This window comes from Amblyraja radiata, chromosome 1, assembly GCF_010909765.2.
Source record: "Amblyraja radiata isolate CabotCenter1 chromosome 1, sAmbRad1.1.pri, whole genome shotgun sequence".
Classification (NCBI taxonomy): domain Eukaryota; kingdom Metazoa; phylum Chordata; class Chondrichthyes; order Rajiformes; family Rajidae; genus Amblyraja; species Amblyraja radiata.
The window spans coordinates 171,055,082-171,080,363 of NC_045956.1; the positions used below are offsets into that span (position 1 = coordinate 171,055,082).

General features: G+C 46.8%; 1 long non-coding RNA gene across 1 annotated transcript; it reads left to right on the plus strand.

The window, feature by feature from the left end:
* Positions 1-580: 580 nt before the first annotated feature.
* LOC116976969 lies at positions 581-24,639 on the plus strand. Its single transcript, XR_004413091.1, has 3 exons — positions 581-630; positions 13,264-13,268; positions 24,628-24,639. It is a non-coding gene; the product is annotated as an uncharacterized LOC116976969 (long non-coding RNA).
* Positions 24,640-25,282: the final 643 nt, after the last annotated feature.

Below are 25,282 nucleotides of genomic sequence, written 5' to 3' on the forward strand. Positions count from 1 at the left end.
AACTGGGACTAACTTAGATGGGGTATCGAGGCCCCCAACAGCGGGAGAACAAAGAAGGGAAGAGGTTGAACTTTTTTTTGGCCTTCCATCACAGTGAGGAATGTGGAGGAGTCACTGTGGTGGATGTTCATGTTAAAATGTATTTTCACCACCCTCTGACTAAATAATTTTCTCCTCATCTTCTTCCTGCAAGAACGACCATTAATTCTGAGGCTATGACTATTTCTAGACTCTTCCACTCTCCACATTCATTCTATCCAAATATTTCACTATTCTGTACGTTTCAATGAGGTTCCCCCCTCATTCTTCTAAACTCCAGTGAGTGCAGGCCCAGTGCCGACAAACACTCATCATTGGTTAACGTACGCATTCCTGGGATCATTCTTGTAAACCACCTCTGCACCCTCTCCAGAGCCAGTACATCCTTCCTCAGATATGGTGTCCAGAATTGCTCACAATATACCAAATGTGGCCCAACCAGCGCCTTATAAATCCTCAACATTACATCCCTGTTTTTGTATTCAAGCCCTCTTGAAATAAATGCTAGCATTGAGTTTGCTTTCTGGCGGTGCCAGCGTGTAAAACATGCAAAAAGAATTCCACTGTTCATTTGCATATGTGATAAATAAAGTTGTGCACGTGGGCACAAACAATGTCGGGAAGAAGAAGAAGGAGGTTCTGCAATGCGAGCTTAGAGAGTTAGGCAGCAGACTGAAAAGCTAAAACTTCTAGGGTGGTTATCACTGGATTGCTTCCAGTACCTCGTGCTAGTGAGAGCAGGAACAGGGAGATAGGGGATCTGAATGTGTGGCTGGGTGGCTGGTGCGGGGAGCAAGGATTTAGCTTTATTGGCCACTGGGATCTCTTCTGGAGTAGGGGTGACCTGTATAAAAGGGACGGGTTACATCTTAACTGGAGGGGGACCGCATTCTGGCAGGCAGGTTTACTAGTGCTACACGTGTGGTTTTAAACTAAATAGTGGGGGGGAGGGATTGACAAATTGGGAGTATAAAGATGAAGTAAAAGTAATGCAATGGTTGTTATGGGAGATTTCAATATGCAGGTAGACTGGGAAAATCAGGTTGGTACTGGACCTTGAGATAGGGAGTTTGTGGAGTGCCTCCGTGATGGATTCTGAGAGCAGCTTGTATTGGAGCCTACAGGGAGAAGGCAATTTTGGATTTAGTGTTGTGTAATGAACCAGATTTGATAAGGGAACTAAAGGTAAAGGAGCCATTTGGAAGTAGTGACCATAATATGATGTTTTAATCTACAATTGGAGAGGGAGAAGGATAGGATGGAGGTGTCAGTGTTACAGTTGAATAAAGGGGACTATGGAGCCATGAGGGAGGAGCTGCCCAAAGTTGACTGGAAATATACCCTCGCAGGGATGACAGTGGAACAACAGTGGCAGGTATTTCTGGGAATAATACAGAAGGTGCACGATCAGTTAATTCCAAAGAGGAAGAAATATTCCAAGGGGAGTAAGGGGAGACCGTGGCTGACAAGGGAAGTAAGGGACAGTATAAAATAAAAAGAGAACAAGATAACATAGCATAGATGAGCGGGAAGCCAGAGATTGGGTAACTTTTAAAGTGCAACAGAACTTAACAAAAAAAGAAATGCGGGGAGAAAAGATGAGGTACGAAGGTAAGCTAGCCAAGAATATAAAGGAGGATAGTAAAAGTTTCTTTAGGTATGTGAAGAGGATAAAATAGTTAAGACCAATGTTGGACCCTTGAAGACTGAAAAGGTCGAATTTATTATGGGGAACAAGGAAATTGCAGACGAGTTGAACAGGTACTTTGGATCCGTCTTCACTAAGGAGGACACAAACAATCTCCCTGATATAGTAGTGGCCAGAGGATCTGGGGTGATGGAGGAACTGAAGGAAATTCACATTAGGCAGGAAACGATGTTGGTTCAACTGATGGGACTGAAGGCTGATAAATCCCCAGGGCCTGATGGTCTGCATCCCAGGGTACTTAAGGAAGTGGCTCTCAAAATTATGGTGATCATTTTCCGATGTTTTATAGATTCAGGATCAGTTCCTGTGTATTGGATGGGTAGCTAATGTTATCCCACTTTTTAAGAAAAAACAGGGAGAGAAAAAACACAGAATAGTAGACCAGTTAGCCTGATTGGTAGTGGGGAAGCTGCTGGAGTCAATTATACGAGATGGAATAGCAACACATTTGGATAGCAGTAGCAGGATCGGTCTGAGTCAGCATGGATTTACGAAGTGGAAATCATGCTTGACTAATCTTCTGGAGTTTTTTGAGGATGTATACAAACTTACGTATGCAAACTTAAAGCACACGCCATTGGGGGTTCAGTATTGACGTGGATAGAGAACTGGCTGGCAAACAGGAAGCAAAGAGTAGGAGTAAACGGGTCCTTTTCACAATGGCGGGCAGTGACTAGTGGGGTACCGCAAGGCTCAGTGCTGGGACCCCAGCTATTTACAATATATATTAATGATCTGGATGAGGGAATTGAAGGCAATATCTCCAAGTTTGTGGATGACACTAAGCTGGGGGGCAGTGTTAGCTGTGAGGAGGATGCTAGGAGACTGCAAGGTGACTTGGATAGGCTGGGTGAGTGGGCAAATGTTTGGCAGATGCAGTATAATGTGGATAAATGTGAGGTTATCCATTTTGGTGGCAAAAACAGGAAAGCAGACTATTATCTAAATGGTGGCAGACTAGGAAAAGGGGAGATGCAGCGAGACCTGGGTGTCATGGTACACCAGTCATTGAAAGTGGGCATGCAGGTGCAGCAGGCAGTGAAGAAAGCGAATGGTATGTTAGCTTTCATAGCAAAAGGATTTGAGTATAGGAGCAGGGAGGTTCTACTGCAGTTGTACAGGGTCTTGGTGAGACCACACCTGGAGTATTGCGTACAGTTTTGGTCTCCAAAGGATAAGGGGGAGATCCTTTAAAACCGAGATGAGAAGAACTTTTTTCACACAGAGAGTGGTGAATCTCTGGAACTCTCTGCCACAGAGGGTAGTTGAGGCCAGTTCATTGGCTATATTTAAGAGGGAGTTAGATGTGGCCCTTGTGGCTAAGGGGATCAGAGGGTATGGAGAGAAGGCAGGTACGGGATACTGAGTTGGATGATCAGCCATGATCATATTGAATGGCGGTGCAGGCTCGAAAGGCCGAATGGCCTACTCCTGCACCTAATTTCTATGTTTCTATGTAACTGGGAAAATGGACAAGGGAGAGCCATTGGATGTAGTGTACCTGGACTTTCAGAAAGCATTTGATAAGGTCCCACATAAGAGATTAGTGGGCAAAATTAGGGCACATGGTATTGGGGATAAAGTGCTGACATGGATAGAAAATTGGTTGGCAGACAGGAAACAAAGAGTAGGGATAAACGGGTCCCTTTCAGAATGGCAGGCAGTGACTAGTGGGGTACCGCAAGGCTCGGTGCTGGGACCACAGCTATTTACAATATATATTAATGATTTAGATAAAAGATTAAAAGTAACATTAGCAAATTTTCAGATGACACATAGCTCGGTGGCAGTGTGAACTGTGAGGAGAATGCTATGAGAATGCAGGGTGACTTGGACAGGTTCGGTGAGAGGGCAGATAGAAACATAGAAACATAGAAATTAGGTGCAGGAGTAGGCCATTCGGCCCTTCGAGCCTGCACCGCCATTCAATATGATCATGGCTGATCATCCAACTCAGTATCCCGTACCTGCCTTCTCTCCATACCCTCTGATCCCCTTAGCCACAAGGGCCACATCTAACTCCCTCTTAAATATAGCCAATGAACTGGCCTCGACTACCCTCTGTGGAAGGGAGTTCCAGAGATTCACCACTCTCTGTGTGAAAAAAGTTCTTCTCATCTCGGTTTTAAAGGATTTCCCCCTTATCCTTAAGCTGTGACCCCTTGTCCTGGACTTCCCCAACATCGGGAGCAATCTTCCTGCATCTAGCCTGTCCAACCCCTTAAGAATTTTGTAAGTTTCTATAAGATCCCCTCTCAATCTCCTAAATTCTAGAGAGCATAAACCAAGTCTATCCAGTCTTTCTTCATAAGACAGTCCTGACATCCCAGGAATCAGTCTGGTGAACCTTCTCTGCACTCCCTCTATGGCAATAATGTCCTTCCTCAGATTTGGAGACCAAAACTGTACGCAATACTCCATGTGTGGTCTCACCAAGACCCTGTACAACTGCAGTAGAACCTCCCTGCTCCTATACTCAAATCCTTTTGCTATGAAAGCTAACATACCATTCGCTTTCTTCACTGCCTGCTGCACCTGCATGCCCACTTTCAATGACTGGTGTACCATGACACCCAGGTCTCGCTGCATCTCCCCTTTTCCTAGTCGGCCACCATTTAGATAATAGTCTGCTTTCCTGTTTTTGCCACCAAAATGGATAACCTCACATTTATCCACATTATACTGCATCTGCCAAACATTTGCCCACTCACCCAGCCTATCCAAGTCACCTTGCAGTCTCCTAGCATCCTCCTCACAGCTAACACTGCCCCCCAGCTTAGTGTCATCCGCAAACTTGGAGATATTGCCTTCAATTCCCTCATCCAGATCATTAATATATATTGTAAATAGCTGGGGTCCCAGCACTGAGCCTTGCGGTACCCCACTAGTCACTGCCTGCCATTGTGAAAAGGACCCATTTACTCCTACTCTTTGCTTCCTGTTTGCCAGCCAGTTCTCTATCCACATCAATACTGAACCCCCAATGCCATGTGCTTTAAGTTTGTAAACTAATCTCTTATGTGGGACCTTGTCGAAAGCCTTCTGGAAGTCCAGATACACCACATCCACTGGTTCTCCCTTATCCACGCTACTAGTTAATGTGGTGTATCTGGACTTCCAGAAGGCTTTCGATGAATGGCAGATGTACACAAAATTGCTGGGGAAACTCAGCGGGTGCAGCAGCATCTATGGAGCGAAGGAAATAGGCGACGTTTCGGGCCAAAACCCTTCTTCAGACTAAATGGTGTCAGGTTGAGAAAAGGGGAAGTACAGCGGGATCTGGGGGGTCCTTGTTCATCTGTCAATGAAAGTAAGCATGCAGGTACAGCAGGCAGTGAAGAAAGCGAATGGCATGTTGGCCTTCATAAGAAGAGGAGTTGAGTATAGGAGAAAATACGTCCTTCTGCAGTTGTACAGGGCCCTAGTGAGGCCACACCTGGAGTGTTGTGTGCAGTTTCGATCTCCAAATTTGAGGAAAGACATTCTTGTTATTGAGGGAGTGCAGCGTAGATTCACAAGGTTAATTCCCGGGATGGCGGGACTGTCATATGCTGAGAGAATGGAGCGGCTGGGCTTGTATACTCTGGAAATTAGAAGGATGAGAGGGTATCTCATTGAAACATATAAGATTATTAAGGGTTTGGACACACTAGAGGCATGTTTCCAATGTTGGGGGAGTCCAGAACCAGAGACCACAGTTTAAGAATAAAGGGTAATCCATTTTGAACGGCGGGGAAACACATTTTCACATGGAGAGTTGTGAGTCTGTGGAATTCTTTGCCTCAGAGGGCGGTGGAGGCCGGTTCTCTGGATACTTTTAAGAGAGATCTAGATAAGGCTCTCAACGATGGCGGAGTCAGGGGATATGTGGAGAAGGCAGGAACGGGGTACTGGTTGTGGATGATCAGCCATGATCACATTGAATGGCGGAGCTGGCTTCAAGGGCCGAATGCCTACTCCTGCACCTATTGTCTATTGTCTATATCTTCACTTTAATTTAGTTTAGAGATACAGCGTGGAAACATGCCCTTTGGACCATCACGTCCGCATCGACCAGTGATCCCTGCACATTAACACTATCCTACACTAGGGACAATTATGTTACATTTATACCAAGCCAATTAACCTACAAACCTCTACATGTTTGGAGTGTGGGCGGAAACTGAATTTCTCAGAGAAAACCCATACTAATTACCCATGATCACAGGGAGAACGTACAAATTCCGTACAGACAAGCAACAGGATCTCTGGTGCTGTAAGCGCTGTAAGGCAGCAACTCTACTGTTGAGCCCTTTCTTTGGAGTGTGGGAGGAAACCGGAGCTCGGAGAAAGCTCGCGCAGGTCACGGAGTGTATGTGCAAACTCCCAGCAGACAGCACCCATAGTCAGGATCAAACCCGGGTCTCTGGCGATGTAAGGCAGCAACTCTACGTCTGTGCCACCGTCCTGAATGAACTTGATCAGCCTAAACTGCAAGATGGTGCTGGACCTTGGCGGCACTTTGTGTGCAGGGCCTCAACGAGTAGTTCTCTGCTGTGAGGTAATTACTTCTTAGAGATTTGAACTTCAATTCACAAAGTATCATCTTGATACTGTTTACATAAGTTCATATGTCATAGGAGCAGAATTAGACCATTCGGCCCATCATGGCTGATCTATCATTCCCCCTCAACCCCATTCTCCTGCCGTCTCCCTATCACCCTTGACACCCGCACTGATCAAGAGCCTATCGATGTCTACCTGAAAAATATCAATTGACAGCCTCCACATCTCCTGTGACAAAGAATTCCACAGATTAACCACAGATCCAAGTTTGTTTAAAGTGTATAAGCACCAAAGCTATCTTTGGTGAATACCAAAGATTCACCGTTTGTTTGAGTCATAGAGTTATAGAGTGATACAGTTTGGAAACAGGCCCTTCGGCCCAACTCGCCCACACCGGCCAACAATGTCCCAGCTAGCCTAGTTCCAGTTGCCTCCAAACCTGTCCTATCCATGTACCTGTCCAAATGTTTTTTAAACGGTGCGATAGTCCCTGCCTCAACTACCTCCTCTGGCATCTTGTTCTATACTTGTTCCTGTGAAAAAGTGATCCCTCAGATTCCTATTAAATCTTTTCCCTTTCACCTTGAACTTATGTCCTCTTGTCCTCGATTCCCCTACTCTGGGTAAAATACTCTGTGCATCTACCCAATCTATTCCTCTCATGATGTTGTATACCTCTATAAGATCGCCCCTCATCCTCCTACGCTCAATGGAATAGAGACCCAGCCTACTCAACTTCTCCCTACAGCTCACACCCTCTGGTCCTGACAACATCCTTGTAAATCTTTTCTGAACCCTTTCAAGCTTTCCTATAACATCGTGCCCAGAACTGAACACAATATTTTAAATGCAGTCTAATCAACTGCTACATGACCTCCCAACTTCTGTACTCAATACTCTGACTGATGAAGGCCAAAAGCCTTTTTGACCACCATATCTACCTGCGACTCGACCTTCAAGGAACCATGCTCTTGTACTCCTAGATCCCTCTGCTCTACAACACTACCCAGTGGCCTACCATTTGCTGTATAAGTCCTGCCCTTGTTCGACGTCCCAAAATGCAGCACCGCACACTTCACATGCACCAGAGCTACAAATATCCTGTTCATATTACACTGTTATAATGTTTGGTGTTGGACCACATAGGCACATTCCTAAATCAAGGATTCTCAGTAATAGCCTCCCCCACCTGGTCTGCTGACCATTGCTGCTTCCTCTCCACCTCTCCTCCCTCTCTCCAACACTCCTGAGATGTCACCTGTACGGAGTCCCCTCTTTCCACCTCCCACTCCACCAGCAGCCCCACCTATGACTCTTCATACTGCTCAGGTCAAGATAATGCTGGACAGATTGAAGCCAGGGAAAGCAGTGGGGCCTGATGACACCAGCCCAAGGCTACTGAAGACCTGCTCTTCAGAGCTGTGTGGTATTCTAACACACCTGTTCAACCTGAACTTGCGTCTACAGAAGGTTCCAAGGCTGTGGAAAACATCTTGCCTGGTACATGTCCCAAAGAAGACCCATCCCACTCACCACAATGACTACAGACCAGTAGCGCTCACAATAACCTCCATCTTAACACCACAAAAACCAAGGAGATAGTTGTGGACTTCAGGAGGGGGAGGAGGAGGACTCAACCAACACCAATCACCATTAAGGGCACTGAGGTGGAGGTGGTCGCTAACCACAGGTACCTTGGTGTGCAGCTTGACAGTGAGCTGAACTGGAAGTGTCATATGGAGGCGGTGTACAGGAAGGGACAAAGTCGACTGTATTTTTTAAGGAGGCTGAGGTCATTTAACATCTGCCAACCCCTGCTGTGCAGTGTCTACCATTCAGTGGTGGCCAGTGCTCTGTTTTTTGCTGTGGCCTGTTGGGGAGATGGTGCCCGCATAGCGGACAAAAACAGACTGGACAAGCTGATCAGGAAGGCCGGCTCAGTGGTCGGGGCTGAGCAACGAACGGTCCAGCAGGTGGCAGAGGCCAGAACTCTGAACAAACTGGGTTCAATAATGACCAACCCCACTCACCCACTCCATGCCCTGAAGGTGATCAAGAGCAGCATCTTCAGTCAGAGACTGATTGCACCAATGTGCAAAACTGAGAGACATAGGAAGTCTTGTATACCAGCTGCTATAAGGTTATATAATGCGCATAAATAACTGCACTTTTTTTCATTCATTGTATTTTAACTTGTATTTTAACGTTAAGTATTGAAGCTATTTGAGGAAATGTGTGGTGTTATGTCTGTCTTGAAGCTGTCGTGGCACTGTAATTTCCTGTAAAGGATTATTAAAGGTATAATCAATCAATCAATCAATCGATAAGCACCACTTTATCCTGGATGTTAAACTTGTAAAACTTGTAAATGTGTTATTTATGATATACTTAGTCACTTAACAAATTAGCATATTATTTTTAATTTCGCAAATAGTGAAATAAACTATGTAATCATCTTTTTGTGATTTTGAGGGGAAATCCAGTTAAATTCCTGACATTTAGTGCTCAAATATATTTAATACAATTATTAGGAGCATAGTATTTTGTGATGAACAGGCCATAGTGTATTCATAAGTTCATAATTCATAAGTTATAGGACCAGAATTAGGCCATTCAGCCCATCAAGTCTACTTCATCATCCAATCATGGCTGATCTATCTTTCCCACACAACCCCATTCTCCTGCCTTCTCCCCATAACCTCTGACACCCATTCTAATCAAGATCTATCAATCTCTGCCTTACAAATATCCATTGACGGATTCCACTGCATTCGGTTTCAAATATTTTCACAGCTTTATCACCCTCTGACTAAAGAAATTCATATTTATCTCCTTCTTAAAAGAACATCCTTTTATTCTGAGGCTATGGGGCCATCAAGTGTGGCAGCCTCGCCAGCAGCTGTCCGTCCTTTCACCCTTTTTTGTTATTTTTAGTATATTAAAAAGTATGTTCTATAGGTTTCTTAAGGGCCTGTCCCACGAGCATGCGACTGCATGCGGCAAGCGCGACCAAACCGGAAGTGGGGGCCGCGCGGAGGTCGAGTGAGTGACTTGAAGTTTGAGCGAAGTCCACGGAAAGTTTGTGCGTAACGTACAGTGTCAAGACGCTGCGTATGCCCATCGAGCGGTGCGTACGGCCTCAACGCGATTGCGGGCCGGCAGACCGTTGCCGCGCGGAATTTTTGAACACTGTCAGTTTTCCGGAGCCCACCGCGATGTCGGGACCAGCTCCACACAACTCCATATGGCTCCGGCGATCGAAGTGGCCACGTTATGTCTCGCTTGCCGCATGCAGTTGCATGCTCGTGGGACAAGCCCTTTAATCTTTTATATGTGGGAGGTGGGGGGATAATAGGGGGAATCCATTTCCCAGTCACTTACCTGAACGAAGATGCGTCTTTCCCCCGAGTCACACCTCCCCCCACCCCCCCCACCCCCCCCCCCCCCCCTCGTGGCCTAACAACTAGATTGCCGCGGCCTTTCCTACCGGAGATGGCCAGAGCTTCAGCGGCGGCGCAGCACTGAATTCCATCGCGGAGCGGGACGATGCCTTGCCGGGGATCACCTGTGTTGAAGCTCCAGAGTGTCGGGCCTGATCAACACCGTGGAGCTGCGGTTTGCAGAACCTCTAGCTGCGGGCTGCACTGACTTTAACATCGCGGAGTCCTGGGATCCTTTGCCAGGTGTTCGAGCTCCGTCCAGCTCAGCCTGTGGACTTCGGAAGCCGCGGTCTCCGGTGGGAAGCGTCCGATTCGGAAACTCCAAGCCGCTGAGTGTGTTACTCCATTCCGACGCCGGAGCTTCGATCATCCCGGCGAGAGGGCCTGAACATCGGGTCGCCATAACGGCGACTACGGGGAGCTCAAAGGCCCCGACCACGGGTGAACAAAGAGGAAGTTGACTGAACTTTATTGCCTTCCCTCACAGTGGAAACATTGATTCTGCTGTGTGGGGATGTTCATGTTAAACTCGATCGTGTGTTGTGTTCTTTTTATTTGTATGGCTGTATGGTAACTCAACTCTCACTGTACCAATTGGTGCATGTCACAATAAATGTAATTTGAACTTGAAATTGAACTTGATCCTAGACCCTCCCATTAGTGGAGACATCCTCCTCATATCCACTGTATCCAAGCCTTTCAATATCCAGAATGTATTGAACAGTCAGCCATCTGGTTATACTGTGAGATGATGGTAAGAGAGTTACTGTTTACATACAGTAAACTATCTCTGTCAGATAGTCTACAACAGATCCGGACATGACATGCGGAAAATCCCTGTGATGATTGCTAACTGTTGACCCAAGGGTCTTATTGGAGAAATCAATGGAATACAGTAACAAAACAATCAAATCAATATAAATAGGCACAATGAGAAACATAAAAGATAAACTGCATGTCATAAGTTTCCTTTCTGCCCCCAAGTGACACTATTGCTTCTCCACCAAATCCGACTACTGCCTTGCTCTGCTGCCTCTGACATTTGCTTTACAGCCTGACGCAAACTCTGTCCGCGAATTCCCAGCTTTCCAAATAGTGACGTGGTCGGTCTCGCTATGAAACCTCTACAACCCACCACTACCGGACAAACACTTACTATCCATCCTCGCTGCTCAACATCTACATATCTAAGCCTTTTCCTGGGGTGGATGATTGCAACCTTCACGTGGTCCGCCTTGTTTCGACGAATGCAATCAACCCGGCGTGCTCAATCAAGATCAAATAGAACAAGTTGTCCTACAACTTTAGGCTGTGCACGCTATACTCAAGAAGAAGAAGCCTTTTCCTTTCATAAGCCTCATCCACTAAGTTCTCCCAAAGCACCGCCAGTTCTATAAAAAAAAGCTACCAAGAAATAAGGTGGATGTTTACACCAGTCTTTTCTCACAAAGGATAGTGGGTGTATGGAAAAAGCTGCCAGAGAAGATAGTTGAGGCAGGTACTATCGCAAAGCATAAGAAACATTTAGACAGGTACATGGATAGGACAGGTTAGTAAGGATATTGGCCAGATGCAATTAGGTGGGACTAGTGTAGATGGGACATGTTGGTCGGTGTGAGCAAGTTGGGCCGAAGGGCCTGTTTCCATGCTGTATCACTCTATGACTCTAATTACACTGTACATCAGTACATGTGATCAGGGGAGAGGGGGCGCTGTCCTGTGCATGGCTGCCCAGCCAGCAGCTGTCCGTCTTTTCATCTATTTTTTTTATTTTTTGTTAGTTAAAGTGTTTTTGTTCTGGAGGTCTAGACTGTTTTATGTGGGGGGTGAAACTATCTTTCAGGGTCCCTACCTGGTCGGAGAGGCAGCTTTTCTCCGGGCTGCAGTTTCGACCCGTCCTCGCGGCCTACCAGCGGGCCTGGAGCGGCGTTTCCTGTCGGGGACTGCCCTGAACCACGGCTTCGGCAGCGGCACAGCGCTGGAGCGCTATCGCGGAGCGGATCGGGCGATGCCTTGCCCGGGTCGCCGCGCTGGAGCTCAGGTGAGCTGAAGACTGCCGAGAAAAATATCGCGGAGCTGCGGGACTGTGGAGCGGCCAGCTGCGGGTGGCGGCGCTGAACTTTACATCAGGAGCCTGGGATCTCTCGATGAGATCGCCAGTAGTGGAGCTCCATCCGGCACGGCCTTGTTGGCTTCGGAAGCCGCGGCCTCCAGTAAGGAAGCGGCCGTTCCAGGTGTCCCAAGCCGCTGTGAGGATTCTCCCGACGCCGGAGCACAATCACCCGGCGAGAACGGCCTGGAACATCGGGTCTCCGTGGAGGCAACTGTGGAGGCCTCAATAGGCCCGACTATGGGTGAACTGGGGATGGGGACTGGACTTTGTGCCTTCCCTCATAATGGGAACCATTGTGGGGGGATGTTCTTTATGTTTAAATTCTTATATTAATGTTATGTCTGTATTCTTTCTTTATGTGCTGCACTGGCAAGAAGCATTTCACTACACCTAGGTGTGTGTGACCATTAAAATAACCTTTGAACCTTTGAACCTTTAAAGAACCATTGATCCATTGAAAATGCTGAAGGTGTGAGGTAATAGTTCTATGAGCTGCATCAATGCACTGCACCCGGCAGGAGAACAGTGTTAATCGGTGGAGGTCAATGGGAAGGACTGTCTTGTGAGAGCTCTATCGATGGGAGCACACCCACACTGGAAGAGCAGTCTCACTGGGAGAAAACTCGCTTCAAAATGTCTCTCTGAGAAGCAGTCTCACTTGCAAAAAAGGTCTCGCTGGACCTGCTGTTAGCTTTAAGACTTTAGAGATACAGCACAGAAACAGGCCCTTTGGCCCAACAAGATTGCATCGACCAGCGATCGCCCCGTACACTAGCACTATCACAATTTACATTAATACCAATCCAATTTTAGTTTAGTTTAGAGAACAGGCCCTTTCGGCCCATCGGGTCCGCGCCAACCAGCTATCTCCGCGCATTAACACTATCCTACACATTAGGGACAATTTTTACATTTACCAAGCCAACAAACCTATAAGTCTTTGGAGTGTGGGAGGAAACCGAAGCTCTCGGAGAAAACCCACGCAGGTCACGGGGAGAACGTACAAACTCCGTACAGACAGCAGCCGCAGTCAGGATCTAACCCGGATTTCTGGCTCTGTGATGCAGCAACTCTACTGCTGTGCCACCGTGCTGTCCAAAGCTAGCCAAAGCAAAATTAGGAAATTGTCATGGCTGTTTCATTATTGTGTTATTACGTAGCAAATAGAAAGAACTTGTTTTTTGAAGATTTACAAGTTTGAAATTAAGGGCCGAAACACTGTAACGGAAAATGTTTTGATACATCTGCCTTCTGACCTCCTCCTGAAGTTGTATTGTTCTTTTATTTCAAGGTGGCTTTTTTTCCAAGATTGTTTCTTGTCTTTAAACAATTGTTTTATTAGCTAATAAAAAAGGAACTGCAAATTCTGGTTCATATGAATGATAGACACAAAATACTGGAGTAACTCAGCAGGTCAGGCAGCGTTTTGTGTCTATCATGCTTTATAAGCTACTTAAGGATCCTTCATGACTTTGTACTAAAACATAAAACAGATGATGCCAAAAGGAAAACAAAGCTCAGCAAGTCAAGCAGCATTCATGTAGACAATGAAAATGCTGGGTTCTTTCAGCAGTTTGTTTATTGCCCCAGATTCCAGCATTTACAGTCTCTTGTTATTCTGTAAAACTAAAAAAAAGGGAGTGGGTGTGGGATACTGAGAGACAAAGGGCAGTTTAACAAAAATAAACAGGCGGCCGCAGTGGCGCAGCGGTGGGTTGCTACTTACAGCGCTTGCAGCGCCGGAGAGCCGGATTCAATCTTGACTATGGGTGCCGTCTGCATGGAATTTGTACATTCTCCCCGTTACCACGTGGGTTTTATCCAGGATCTTTGATGTCCTCTCACATTCCAAAGACGTGCAGGTTTGTAGGTTATTTGGCATGATGTATGTGTAAGATTGTCCCTAGTGTGTATCGGATATGTTAATGACCAGGGTTCGCTGGTCGGTGCGGACTCGGTTGGCCGAAGGGCCTATTTCCGTGCTGAATCTCTAAAACTAAAAACTAAATATCTAAACTCTATGCAACAACTCCACTGCAAATGGTTTCAATGCTTTCCCAGTTAGACTGTTCTGTTCTTTTCAATTGGTTCGGTGTGTCCCTCTCTTATTGTTCTCATTCTATTGTTTCTACTGAACTAAACGGTTTTTTGCACCATAAACATTATTCACGTTTTTCCCTTTATCATGTATCTGTACACTGTGGATGGCTCAATTGTAATCATGTATTGTCTTTCCGCTGACTGGATAGCACGCAACAAAATCTTTTCACTGTACCTTAATACATGCGTCAATAAACTAAACTAAACTAAACTAATCTCACGTGTAGGAAGGAACTGCAGATGCTGGTTTAAATCAGAGATAGGCACAAAATGCTGGATCAACTCAGCGGGACAGGCAGCATCTCTGGAGAGAAGGGTAATCTCACCATGGTTTTAACCTCATTGAAGGAACAGTCTTATTGAGAGAGGAGACCCTGTGCATGAATAATCTCACTTTGTGGTCATTGAGAAAAGAATCTTGTTCGGGAACAAAACACATGACAATAAAATCAATTTGTCTCAACTCAACTTACTTGCTGCTCTACTTTTTGATAACATCCTTTCCAAGATTTGTCAAACTTTCCCCCTCCCCCCAAGGACCACCCAGTATATATTGCCTATCTTTCTTGTAAGCTCTCAGTCCTGATGCAGGGTCTCGGCCCCGAATGTTGACCATCCCTTTGCTTCCACTGAGGCTGCCTGAATGGTTGTGTTCTTCCAGCAGTTATTGTTATTTATTCACACAAGAACAGTGTTGGTGTGCAAGCAATCTCACTGTGAGATCTATCTTGATGGGAGATGTCCAGTGAAAGTAACCCTCCCCGTCCATTCCATGAGATAAAGATGGCACACTGGCACAAAAGTGAAAATGGCGCCAAATCTTGCAACGGTGTCTCATTGTGTTACTGCTATACACATACTGTATCTGAGATGCTTATGTAAGATGTATTGAAGTGCTTATGTATAGTGATACATTGAACTGAATACAAAATGAATTTTACTGTACCTCGATACATGTGATAAATAATATACCAAGTAAGAATACCAACTGATACCAAGTAATAAGAATCAGAATCAGAATCAGAATCAGAATCACACTTTATTCGCCAAGTATGTTTTGCAACATACGATGAATTTCATTGACCAGGTCAGTCAGACAATTAAAAGCAACAGATCACTTCAAAAACACATTGTATTGTATTATATTGTAACATGAACATCCACCACAGTGACTCCTACACATTCCTCACTGTGATGGAAGGCAAAAAAAAGTTCAAGTCCTTCCCTTAGTTCTTCCTCGGTCGTGGGCCACAGGTAAAGTAGCTATCTCAGAGCTCCAATGACCCAGATTTGATCCTGTCCTCGGGTGCTGTCTGCGTGGAATTCACAAATATTTGTTGTGACTGTGGAGGCTTCCACAGGCGGCACGGTGGTGCAGCGGTAGAGTCACTGCCTTACAAAGCCAAAGACCCGAGCTTGACCCTGACTACGGGTGCTGTCTGTACGGAGTTTGTACTTTCTCCCTGTGACCACGTGGGTTTTCTGCAAGAGCTCCGGATTCCTCCCACGCTCCAAAGACGTACAGGTTTGTAGTCTAACTGGCTTGGTTAACTTGTCCCCAGTGTGTGTAGGATAGTGTTAATGTGCGGGGATCACTGGTCAGCGCAGACTCAGTGGGCCAAAAGGCCTGTTTCCGCGCTGTATCTCTAAACTAACTAAACGATGCTTCACTACTATGGGTAATTTACTGTTTAATTTGAGAGTTTGCATGTGGCCCAGGATGAAAGGTCAGTCTAGGAATGGGACAATTTACAATTAACATTTAATTTACTGATTATCCTACCAACTTGTACATTTTTGGGATGTGGGGGAAACAGGACTACCTGAAGGTACACCTCAATCTTATTTTCGCCAAAATATTAATTACTTTGTGTTATGTGCATTTGTACATTTCAGGAGGAGGAGGAGGAGCCATCTTGGGGAACGGCTGCTAACCAGCAGCCGTCCGTTTAATTCATTTTTTTTCCAGTTTTTAGTTAGTTTTGTTCGTCGTTTTTTCAGAGAAATTGACTTCTTATTGTGGGGGGAAGGAGGTAACCTTACTTCTAGGTCCCTACCTGGTCGGTGAGGCAGCTTTTTCTCTGGGCTGCCCGTCGACCCGTCCTCGTGGCCTACCAGCGGGCTTGGAGCGCCGTTTCCTGGTGGGGACCGCCCAGCACCTCGGCTTCAGTGGCGGCACAGCGCTGGAGCGCCATCGCGGAGCGGAGCGGGCGTTGCCTTGCCTGGGTCGCCGCTCTGGATCGACGCGCTGGAGCTCCGGTGAGCTGGACCGCCGAGAGCAACACCTCCGGGCTGCGGGTCTGCGGTGCGGAGCGGGCGGCGCCGACATTAACATTTTTAACATTGGAGCCTGGGAGCTCCAACTCGGTGCGTCCTTGTCGGCTTCGGAAGCCGACACTCCCCTGCTAGGAAGCGGCCGTTCCAGGTGGCCCAGCCGCTGTGAGGACTCTCCCGACGCCGGGGCAAGACCACCCGGCTAGAACGGCCAGGAACATCGGGCCTCCGTTGAGGCAACAGCGGTGGCCTTAATAGGCCTGACTTTTGGGAGAACTGGGGTTGGGGACTGGACTTTTGTGCCTTCCCCCACAGTGGTAACCACTGTGGGGGGATGATTTTTCTGTGTGTAAGGTACTTTGTTAGTCTGTGTCCAAGATGGCTGTCGGAAGAGAGAGTGGACGCTGGCGCGCTTTAGCTGCCGCTGCTCTCTTTTCACATTGTGTTTTTTTTGATTTTTTGATTTTGTGTCTTTGGAGCGATTTCTATCTTTAATTTGTGTATTGATGATGTCCTTATTATTTATTTTTCTCCGACTATATGGTTTTTTTTCTCTTCTGTTTAATCTTTGTAAGGTGACCTTGAGATTTGAAAGGCGCCCGAAAATAAAATGTATTATTATTATTATTACTAAATTAAACTGTAGGACAAGGGGTGTAGAGCTGAGGTCAAAGAGTTGTAGAGCCATAGAGTTATACAATGTGAACACAGGCCCTTCAGCCCAACTTTCCCACAATGACCAACTTGTCCCATCCACACTAGCTCCATCTGCCTGTGTTTGGTCCATCTCCCTCTAAACCTATCCAATCTATGTACCTGTCCAAGTGATTCTTAAACATTGCAATAGTCCCTGCCTCAACTAACTCCTCCAGCTGTTCATTCCATACACCCACCACCCTTTGTGTAAAAAAATTACCCCTCAGATTCCTATAAAATCTTTCCCCCTTCACCTTAAACCTATGCTCTCTGGTTCTTGATTCCCCTACTCTGGGCAAGAGACAGTGCGTCTACCTGATTTATTCCTCTCTTGATTTCATACACCTCTGTAAGGTCACCCCTCATCCTCCTGTGCTCCAGGGAATAGATCCATAGATCCCAGCCTACTCAACCTCTATCTACAGCTCAGACCCTCGAGTCCAGGTAACATCCTTATAAATCTTCTCTGCACCCTTTCCAACTTAACATCATCTTTCCCATAGCATGATGCCCAGAGCTGAACACAATGAGGCTTCATCAACATCATATGTTGGGAGGTCTGCAACATGACCTCCCAACCTCTCAATGTGTAATCTGTCCCTGTCCACTCTCACCCTTACCCTCTAAATGCGATGCACACCTGCCTAGGAGATGGGTGATGGAGGGTTAACGCTCAGTTATTTGAACCTCTGCAAAGCAGAATGAAAACAAAAACATAGGGTAGATCGATGGATCCAGTGAGCAAGGCTCAAATTTAGGGGCTGTGGAGTCCAAGTCAATGGATATTTTTAAGGCAGAGATAGATATATTCTTGATTAATACGCTAGTCAGAGGTTATGGGATGAAGGCAGGAGAATGGGGTTGAAAGGGAAAGATAGATCAGCCATGATTGAATGATGGAGTTGACTTGATGGGCCTAATGGCCCAATTATGATCTTATCACATGAACTTATGAATCTGGTTTAATGGTTTTGTTTTACATTATGATGCAAAGAATAAACTACTATTAGCTACCCAGTAAGCTATTAGAATTATGTTGTGTAGAATTTTCTTTGACGCCATTTACAGCCCTGTTCAGTGGTCGGGTGCTCTGGGGCAAATCAAGCGAGCCCATTCCCAATTGATCATAGATTCATGGTGTGATGCAGTGAGGAAACACTTGCCCACACCAGCCGACATGTCCCAGCTACACTAGTCCCACCTGCCTGTGCTTGGTCCATATCCCCCAAACCTGTACTATCCATGTACCTGTCTAACTGTTTCTTAAACATTGGGATAGTTCCAGCCTCAAATACCTCCTCTGGCAGCTTGTTCCATACACCTACCACACTTTGTGTGAAAATATTACCCCTCAGATTCCTATTAAATATTTTCCCCTTCATCTTGAACCTATGTCCTCTGTTCCTCTGTGCATCTACCTGATCTATTCCTCTCATGATTTTATACACCTCTATAAGATCACCCCTCATCCTCCTGCGCTCCAAGGAATGGAGACCCAGCCTACTCAACCTCTCCCTGTAGCTCACACCCTCTAGTCCTGGCAACTTCCTCGTAAATCTTCTCTGAACCCTTTCAAGCTTGACAATATCTTTCCTTTAACATGGCGCCCAGAACTAAACACAATATTCTAAATGCGGTCTCACCAACGTCTTATACAACTGCAGTACTCCTGTCAAAATATTCACCACTGCATTTCCACAGAGAGTTTGCCCAAGGAAGGAGACCATTGATAGATTCTAAACCACACTGGCTGCAGACCTGTTAATGAGAGACATAGCTCCATCTCTGGATCTCCTGGTTACCCATTTTTAACTCCCCTTCCCATTCCCACACTGACCTTTCTGTCCTGGGCCTCCTTCATTGCCAGAATGAGGCCACGTGCAAACTTGCAAACTGGAGGAACAGCATCACATGTTCCACCTGGGCGGCTTAAAACGCAATGGTGGAGTGTAATGGTTGAATGTGAATATAGATAACCTCTAACACCCACCCTCCCCCTTCCATTTATTTCCACAACCCCCACTCCTCTGTGCCCCACCTGGATGCACCAATTTCTCCCCTCCTCCTCTAATTATATTATTTCCTCTTCATAAATTTGCAACTTTTCAAACCCTTTTGTCTCACACCTATTTCTTCATCTCTGGCCTTTGTCCAACCATCTGCCTATCAACACTCCCCTCCCAACCCCCCCCCCCCCCCCCCCCCCCCCCCCCCCCTCCCCCCATCCCATCCCACCCTCCACATGCCTGTATTGACATATTACCTGCCAGGCTTGGTCCTGCCCCTCCTCCCTTCCAGCTTTCCACTGCGCCCCACCCCATATTGGCTCCTGACCTGAAATGTCACCTGTCCACGTTCTGCAGAGCTGCCGCCTGACCCATGAAGTTACTCTTGTATTTTTGTGTTTGTAACCAGCATCCACGTGATGGATGGGATTTGCAAGCCTTTGCATTTGAGTCGTGCAAATACAATATTCACATTATGTTGTGTCACAGCAAAAATCTCCAGGCTTGAATGCCTTGTGGAATCTGTCCCTGTACACACTCACCCACCCTCCAAATGTCAGCCCGAATGCTTATATCACTGCCCTGTAATTGATATTTGCCTTTGAGGGTAATGAATGTGGAACTCATTGCCACAGAAGGCTGTGGGGGCCAAGTCAATGGATATTTTCCAAGCAGAGATAGATAGATTCTTGAATAGTATGTGTGTCAGGGCTTATGGGGAGAAGGTAGGAGCATGGGGTTAAGAGGGAAAGATAGATCAGCCATGATTGAATGGCGGAGTAGACATGAATGGCCGAATGGCCTAATTCTGCTCATGTTCATAAGTTCATAGAACTTAAGTACATGAACTTATGATATTGAGTCAGTCTGGGACTCGTCCAAGTACTGTAACCCCTGATTTAATATTGGACGATGTTTATCTTGGTTGGTTTGATGAGAATCGGCAGCGATCAATCTGTTCTAGTCATTTTCCGCGACCTTCTGCTTCCGAGTGTGTGTCTGTTCCCACTTGGGAACTGAGCATTTCAGTATTTGTTATTGTGACTTGGCCTCTGGATTCCACTGCCGTTGTAGCAACTGGAATTATTTGGCACTGGCCAAAGTTAATATGAAGCAGGTGGCGGCGGTTGGAGAAAGAAGATTGTGAGTGAGGAGCAGGGAGCGTGGGATGGGGGGGAGAGTATGGGAAGGAAAGTTCAACAGCAAGACACCTTCCTTTCATTTCAGTGGATGCCGTCCCAATTCATTCAATTGCACCAGCAACTCCAGACACAAAAAGCTGGAGTAACTCAGCGGGACAGGCAGCATCAGTGGAGAGAAGGAATGGCTAACGTTTCGGGTCAAGACCCTTCTTCAGACTGGTTAGGGACAAGGGAAACAAGAGATATAGAAGATGATGTAGAGAGATAAACAACAACGAATGACAGAGATGCAAAAAAAGCAATGATGAAAATGGAAACAGGCCATTGTTAGCTGTTTGTTGGGTGAAAACGAGAAGCTGGTGTGACTTGAGTGGGTGATAGATGGGGAGAGAAGGAAAGCCAGGGTTATGAAGTTAGAGAAATCAATATTCGTACCACTGCGCTGTAAGCTGTCCAAGTGAAATATGAGAGGATGTTCCTCCAATTTATGTTTAACCTCTCTCTGATAATGGAGGAGACCAGGGACAGGGAGATCAGTGGGGGAATGAGAAGGAGAATTAAAGTGTTTAGCAGCCGAGAGATTAGGTAGGTTCAGGCGGACTGAACGAAGGTGTTCAGCAAAACGATCACCAAGTCTACGTTTTGGTCTCGCTGATGTATAAGAGTCTACATCTGGAACAACACATACAGTAAATGAGGTTGGAGGAGGTGCAAGTGAACCTCTGCTTTACCTGAAAGAACTGTTGGGGTCCCTGGACAAATTTGAGGGAGGAGGCATAGCGTCAGGTGTTGCATCTTTTGCGGTTGCAGGGGGAGGTACCTGGGGGGGGGGTGGTTTGGGTGGGAAGAGATGAGTTAACCAGGGAGTTGCGGAGGGAACAGTCTCTGCAGAGGGTGGAAAGGGGTGGAGGTGGGAAGATGTGACTAGTGTTGAGATCCCGTTAGAGGTGGCGAAAATTTCTGAGGATTATGTGTTGTATGCAACGGCTGATAGAGTGAAAGGTAAGGACTAGGGGGACTCTGGGAGGGGGCAGAGGAACAACTCCAGGACTGTTTGGAGTCTGTAGACTAGGCAATGTTCAGGGACCGTTGATCTGATGTGGCGGTAAGCTCAGTATCCCGTACCTGCCTTCTCTCCATACCCTCTGATCCCTTTAGCCACAAGGACCACATCTAACTCCCTCTTAAATATAACCAATGAACTGGCCTCAACTACCTTCTGTGGCAGAGAATTCCAGAAATTCACCACTCTCTGTGAGAAAAATGTTTATCTCATCTCGGTCCTAAAAGATTTCCCCCTTATCCTTAAACTGTGACCCCTTATTCTGGACTTCCCCAACATCGGGAACAATCTTCCTGCATCTAGCCTGTCCAACCCCTTAAGAATTTTGTAAGTTTCTATAAGATCCCCCCCTCAATCTTCTAAATTCTAGCGGGTACAAACCGACTCTATCCAGTCTTTCTTCATATGAAAGTCCTGACATTCCAGGAAACAGTCTGGTGAACCTTCTCTGTACTCCCTCTATGGCAAGCATGTCTTTCCTCAGATTAGGAGACCAAAACTGTACACAATACTCCAGGTGTGGTCTCACCAAGACCCTGTACAACTTCAGTAGAACCTCCCTGCTCCTATACTCAAATCCTTTTGCTATGAATGCTAACATACCATTCACTTTCTTCCTGCTGCACCTGCATGCCTACATTCAATGACTGGTGTACCATGACACCCAGGTCTCGTTGCATCTCCCCTTTTCCTAATCGGCCACCATTTAGATAATACAGGTGCACAACCTTTTATCCGAAAGCCTTGGGACCAGACACTTTTCGTAATTCGGAATTTGTCGGTCTTCGGAATGGATTTTTTTTAGCGTAGATTTTAATGGCTGGCTCAGTGGTAGAGTGCTCGGCTCATATCCGTAAGGTCGCGAGTTTGCGCCTTGATCCCGGCAGTTCCTCGGTCGCGAGTTTGAGTCTTCAATGTAGTTTTTTCTTGCAGAATAAATGTCTGTATGAAATGCAGTGTTTTGAATGAATTCCTGAATTTATAAATGTGACCGCAGCATTGAATCACCTCTCGCACTCATGTCACCTTAGCGGGGCTATATGCCCTTAGGGGACATTTTCACACTCTTATATCCGTGTGCAGCAGAGGCGACGTGCGTTTAGCGCCAAACGTGAGCTTTGGTGAGCTTTGGTGTGCAGACGACATCCTGGGAAAAATGTCCGGTTTCTTCCAGGTAGGCGATATACCCTCCCGGGCAATATACCCTCCACGTCTCTTTTATGAAGGGGATTTAGTTCCCCTTTCTTCCAGGAAAGACCGGAGGTTCCGCTGTCACCTCTGCGGGCCACCCTCGGTGAACGCTCACTCAACTTTGTCTTGGGATTCCTACTCTCCCGCGCAATATACCCTCACCTTCTCTTTTATGAATGGGGATTTAGTTCCCCTTTCTTCGAGGACCGACCGGAGGTTCTGCTGTCACCTCTGCGGGCCGCCCTCGGTGAACGTCCTGTCTCCCTGTCCCTGGGATAGCAGGCAGCGATCAAACAGCACAATAACCCCTCCCCCTCCAACTCCAGAGGAATCCGCTCCCCGATGGGCCGCTACGGCGACAAGTGGCAGTTCGCCCACAGCCCGAGCTGCGCGACCCCAAGAACAAGATGTACCTTGCACACCATCAGCTTCTGCCCATACGGGGAGCGTGTTCCTCTGGAGTTGGAGCGGGGCTGGGCTGGAGTTGCTGATCTGGGATCTCCGTGCTTGCAATGGGCCTGGGGGTCGGTGTCCCGATGAGGGGGCTGTGAGCGAACTGCCACTTGTCGCCGTAGTGGCCCATCGGGGAGCGGCTTCTGGTGGTCCTGATGTCTCCGGCCAGTTTGCAGTTTTCCTCTGGAGTTGGAACGGGGCTGGGCTGCTGCTGGCTGTGGGTCTCTGGGATCTCCGTGCTTGCAGTGGGCCTGGGGGTCGGTGTCCCGTTGGTCCTGACGTCTCCGGTGACTGGCACTGACCTGCTAGCATCGCTGACATGAAGACAGTGCAAAGCCCCCGCGCCGGTGCAATGGGCGGGGAGCTGGAGAGGGGAGGGAAGGGGTCACACACATGGCCGGGAAGCAGAGGGGTGTAGGTGGGTTGAAACTGAAGGCAGCGACAATCTGTTGCTGCTGCCTGCCCGCTGAGTTAAAAAGTTCCCACGCAAGACTCACGATACACTGTGTATCGTGCTACCGTGGGAACTTTTTTAACTCAGCGGGCAGGCAGCAGCATATTGTCAATTATTAACCCTCCCGCGCAATATACCCTCACCTTCTCTTTTATGAATGGGGATTTAGTTCCCCTTTCTTCGAGGACCGACCGGAGGTTCCGCTGTCACCTCTGCGGGCCGCCCTCGGTGAACGTTTTCAAGGACCTTTCTTCAAGGACCGAAAAAATGTCCGCTATTCGGAGGTTTTCGTTATTTGGATCTTCGGATAAAAGGTTGTGCACCTGTAGTCTACTTTCCTGTTTTTACCACCAAAGTGGATAACCTCACATTTATCCACATTATACTGCATCTGCCATGCATTTGCCCACTCACCCAGCCTATCCAAGTCACCTTGCAGCCTCCTAGCATCCTCCTCACAGCTAACACTGCCCCCCAGGTTCGTGTCATGCTCAAACTTGGAGATGTTGCATTCAATTCCCTCGTCCAAATCATTAATATATATTGTAAATAGCTGGGGTCCCAGCATTGAGCCTTGCGGTACCCCACTAGTCACTGCCTGCCATTGTGAAAAGGATCCATTTACTCCTACTCTTAATTCGTTTAAGTCCGTTGCCGAGTTGCCGAATCATTGGCTCTGACCTCCCGTCCATCGAGGGGATCTATCACAGTCGCTGCCTCAAAAAGGCTGGCAGCATCATCAAGGACCCACACCATCCGGGCCACACACTCATCTCCCCACTACCTTCAGGTAGAAGGTACAGGAGCCTGAAGACTGCAAAGACCAGGTTCAGGAATAGCTCTTCATCACAGCCATCAGGCTATTAAACTCAGCTCGGACAAAACTCTGAACATTAATAGCCCATAATCTGTTTATTTGCACTTTATCAGTTCATTTATTCATGTGTATATATTTATGCAATGGTATATGGACACTCTTATCTGTTCTGTATTCGTGCCTGCTATGTTCTGGTGTGCTAAAGCAAAGCAAGAATTTCATTGTCCTATCAGGGACACATGACAATAAACTCTCTTGAACTTCTTGAACTGAGAGGGCCCCACACGTGGGCGGGCGACACTTGATCTAGTCTTGGAACATTGGGAATGAAGTGAATGAAGTGTTCGTGGAGGAGCCTTTTGGGACCAGTGACCACTGTTCGATTTGGTTTAAAATAGTTATGGATAGGGAAAGAGGGCCCACGTGTTAAAATACTGAATTGAGGTAAGGCCAACTTTGAGGGTGTGAGAGAAATTCTTGCTCAAATTGATTGGGGTAGGTTGTTTCAGGGGAAAGGAACATCAACCTAGTGGGATGTTTTTAAAAGTGTGCTGACAAAAGCTTAGGATATGCACGTCCCTGTTAGATTGAAGGGCAAAGCAGGCAAACATAAGGAAGCTTGGCTGATGAGAGAAATAGAGGCAATGGTCAAAATCAAGAAGGATGCATGGGACAGGTATAGGCAGCCAGGATCAAGAGGTGCTGAAGGTACTATCAGGAGGTATATGAAGGTAGACAAATCTCCAAGGCCTGATCATATATAACCGAGGACATTGCGGGAAACTAGTGTGGAAAACTTGGGGGAGTCCGAAACCAGGGGCCACAGTTAAAAAAAGTTTAAGAAAGTTTATGGGTTGGCCATTTAGAGCGGAGATGAGGAAAAACTTTTTCACCCAGAGAGTTGTGAATCTGCAGAAATCTCTGCCTCAGAAGGCAATGGAGGCCAATTCTCTGGATGCTTTCAAGAGAGAGTTAAATAGAGCTCTTAAAGATAGCAGAGTCAAGGGATATGGGGAGAAGGCAGGAACGGGGTATTGATTGTGGATGATCACCCATGATCACAGTGAATGGCGGTGCTGGCTCGAAGAGCCGAATGGCCTACTCCTGCACCTATTATCTATTGTCTATTGAAATTGCAGGAGCGCTGGATGAAATTTACGAGTCATCTTTAAATACAGGAAAGGTGCCGGAAAACTGGAGGGTGGCAAATGTTGAGCCTCTATTCAAGAAGGGCTGCGGGG